General features: G+C 42.7%; 1 non-coding gene across 1 annotated transcript; it reads right to left on the reverse strand.

The window, feature by feature from the left end:
* Nucleotides 1-612: 612 nt before the first annotated feature.
* On the reverse strand, nucleotides 613-688 carry TRNAD-GUC (transfer RNA aspartic acid (anticodon GUC)). Its single transcript has one exon. It is a non-coding gene; the product is annotated as a tRNA-Asp (tRNA).
* Nucleotides 689-3,985: the final 3,297 nt, after the last annotated feature.

Here is a 3,985-nt window from a genome sequence, read left to right on the forward strand (position 1 = left end):
ATCACTTAAAAAACAAAGCTAATCAAATAATTAGCAAGGCTGACTCTTATAAGTCAATGACACACTAAAACAATAGCATTGCTTTATGCCTTTACTCATTTAAAAACTTTTATTGAGAGCCTAAAATGTGAGGCACTGTTTCTCTTTCTTTTCTCTTTTCTTTCTTCTTTCCTTCCTTCCTCCCTCCCTCTCCCCTCCCTCCCTCCCTCCTTCCTTCTTTTCTTTCTTTCTTTCTTTCTTTCTTTCTTTCTTTCTTTCTTTCTTTCTTTCTTTCTTTCTTTCTTTCTTTCTTTCTTTCTTTCTTTTCTTTCTTTTTTTCTTCTTTTTTGTATTTCTCTGAAGTTGGAAACGGGGAGGCAGTCAGACAGACTCCCGCATGCACCCGACCGGGATCCACCCGGCACGCCCACCAGGGGGCGATGCTCTGCCCATCTTGGGGCATCCCTCTGCCGCAATCGAGCCATTCCAGCACCTGAGGCAGAGGCCACAGAGCCATCCTCAGCGCCCGGGCAGTCGCTGCTCCAATGGAGCCTTGGCTGCGGGAGGGGAAGAGAGAGACAGAGAGGAAGGAGAGGGGGAGGGGTGGAGAAGCAGATGGGTGCTTCTCCTGTGTGCCCTGGCCGGGAATCGAACCTGGGACTCCTGCACGACAGGCCGATGCTCTACCACTGAGCCAACCGGCCAGGGCCCCTTCCTTCCTTCCTTCCTTCCTTCCTTCCTTCCTTCCTTCCTTCCTTCCTTCCTTCCTTCCTTCCTTCCTTCCTCCCTCCCTCCCTCCCTCCCTCCCTCCCTCCCTCCCTCCCTCCCCTCCCTCCCTCCCTCCCTCCCTCCTTCCTTCCTTCCTTCCTTCCTTCTCTTCCTTCTCTTCCTTCTCTTCCTTTCTCTCTTTCTTTATCTTTCTTTTTATTTGTTTTAGAGAGAGAAAGGAAAAGAGAGAGAAAGAGAGAGAGAAACATCAATTTGTCATTCCACTTATTTATGAAGTCATTGGTTCACTCTTATATGTGCCCTGCCCAGGGATTGAACCTACAAACTTGGGGTATTGGGATGATTCTATAACCAACTAAGCTACCTGGTTCCTGGCTGGTTGGCTCAGTGGTAGAGCATCATCCTAACGTGTGGAAGTTCTGGGTTTGATTCCTGGTCAGGGCACACAGGAGAAGTAACCATCTGCTTCTCCATCATTCTCCCTTTGCTCTCTCTCCCTCTCCCCATCCTGGATCCATAGCTGAAATGGTTTGAGCAAACTGGCCCCAGGTGCTGAGGATGGCTTCATGGCCTTGCCTCAGGGGCTAAAATAGCTCAGTTGCCGAGCAATGGAGCAGTGGCCCCAGATGGGCAGAGCATTGCCCAGTAAGGGGTTTGCCCATTGGATGCCAACTGGGGCACATGCAGGAGTCTGTCTCTGCCTCCCACCACTCAATTAATTAAAACAAATAAACAAATACAAAATACACAACAACAAAAAAACAACTAAGCTACGCAGCCAGGGCTTAGAGGCACTGTTTCTTAAGCTCTAGGGTTACAGTTATAAAGAAAAGATATGTGGGCTTTGCTTTCATGGTGCTTACATTGTAATAATAAGAATTTATATATTTTACTGAAAAAATTCTACTTATAGTAGCCATCACAAATATAAAATATCTAGGAATAAATTTAGCCAGTAATGTATCTGACCTATTAGAATAAAACTGTTCAGAGACAAAACAGGGATTTTTTATTTTATTTTAAAGAGATTTTATATATTGACTGACCTGTGGTGGTACAGTGGATAAAACGTCAACCTGGAATGCTGAGGTCGCCAGTTCAAAACCCTGCACTTGGCCCTGGCTGGTTGGCTCAGTGGTGGAGCGTCGGCCTGGCGTGCAGGAGTCCCAGGTTCAATTCCCGACCAGGGCACACAGGAGAAGCACCCATCTGCTTCTCCACCCCTCCCCCTCTCCTTCCTCTTTGTCTCTCTCTTCCCCTCCTGCAGCCAAGGCTCCATGGGAGCAGAGTTGGCCCAGGCACTGAGGATGGCTCCATGGCCTCTGCCTCAGGTGCTAGAATGGCTCTGGTTGCAACAGAGCGATGCCCCAGATGGGCAGAGCATCGCCCCCTGGTGGGCATGCCGGGTGGATCCCGGTCAGGCGCATCGGGAGTCTGTCTGACTGCCTCCCTGTTTCCAACTTCAGAAAAATACAAAAAAAACCCCAAACAAACAAAACAAAAAAAACCCTGCACTTGTCTGGTCTAAGGCACATACAGGAGTTGAAGATTCCTGCTCCTCCCCCCTTTCTCTCTCTCTCTCTCTCTCACACACACTCTCTCTCCTCTCTAAAATGAATAAATAAAAAAATTTAAAAAAATAAAGTAAATATTTGTTTAATAAAAAATATTTTATATATTGACTTTAGAAAGAAGAGAGAGAGAGAAAGGCAGTGGGGGAGGAGCAGGAAGCATCAACTCATAGTTGCTTCTCATATATGCCTTGACCGAGCAAGTCCAGGGTTTTGAACCAGCAAACTCAGTGTTCCAGGTCAACGCTTTATCCATTGCACCACCATAGGTCAGGCTAAAGGGATCTTTTAAAATGGAAGGAATACTATGTATCTAAATTGGAAAATCCAATATGAATTTTAAATTTTAATTAATCTTGAAGTTACTTCGATGCAATAAATTTAGATAGAAGTTTAAATGAGAGAAAATAGTGAAAAAAGTGTTGAAAGGGCGGTAAGGCTTGTACTACCAGTTATTACCATTTAGCACATAGATCTAATAACCAAACTGGCTAGAGAACTGGCCCAGAAAGACAGGCATATTGATAAAACAGAAAGGAAAGTCTAGAATAAAAAAGAATATATTTTCAGCCTGACCTGTGGTGGTGTAGTGGCTAAAGCATCAACCTGGAACACTGAGGTTGCTGGTTCAAAACCCTGGGCTTGCCTGATCAAGGCACACATAGGAGTTGATGCTTCCTGCTCCTCCCCCCTTCTCTCTCTCTCCCTGACTTTCAACTCTCTCTAAAATATAAAAAATAAAAAGAATAAATAAAATCTTTAAAGAAAAATGAATATTATCTAACTTCTCATATCAATGGGGAAAATGATGGATTAGTCAGGGGATGGCAAAAAATGTCATCTTCTGTCATATCTTACAGGTAGGCAGTGGCTGCCTGAAGTTGTAGGAGGACTGTGAGGCCTAGTCTAGGCTTAGCCAGGAGTTCTGCGTTTGATTAGAAATGTCTTCCAGGGGCCCAGGAGGAGAAGATTACACTTAGGCCACATATTTGTCATTCCTGAATTATTCAATATCATTGAGACAACTAGACAGCAATTTTGGGGGAAAAATTATTGGTTTTTGCCATCATAGATACCAAAATAAATTTCAGATGTCTTAGATTGAAATGTAAAAAATAAAAACATAAAATATTAGATAAAAAGAGAAAGTAATTTTTTTGTGTGTGATTGCAGTGAGGGGAGGACTTCCTAAGCATGATACTAAAGGCAGAAACCAGAAAGTTAAAGATTGATAGACTTAGCTATTTAGTCATTAGATAATTGTGCAGAGCAGAATTTGTCAGCAGGAAATTGACAAACTAAGAAAAAAATGCAGTATATATAATGAAGGTGTTAATATTATGCTATATAATGCACTCCTCAATAAATAAGAAAAATATGAACACTCCAGCAGAAAAAAAAGGTGAATAATGTTAATAGGTAATTCATCAAAGGAGAATTGCAAACAGCTGAGAAACATACCTTTTTTTTTTTTTTTTACTCACCAGTAATCTAAATGAAAATTGACACAATGCTATGCTATTTTTTTCATCTGCCAGACTTGCAAAGAAAAACCTCTACTGTGGTTAAGAATGTGGGAAATAATATTGAGAAAATCCCCGCTAATGGGGCCTAGTCACCTTGGACACAAAATCCATTTTGTAATGGTTTCTGGTTACTTTTTTCAGAAAGCAGTCAAGCTATGGAAGGTAGCATTTACTGGAGAG

This window comes from Saccopteryx leptura, chromosome 3, assembly GCF_036850995.1.
Source record: "Saccopteryx leptura isolate mSacLep1 chromosome 3, mSacLep1_pri_phased_curated, whole genome shotgun sequence".
Classification (NCBI taxonomy): domain Eukaryota; kingdom Metazoa; phylum Chordata; class Mammalia; order Chiroptera; family Emballonuridae; genus Saccopteryx; species Saccopteryx leptura.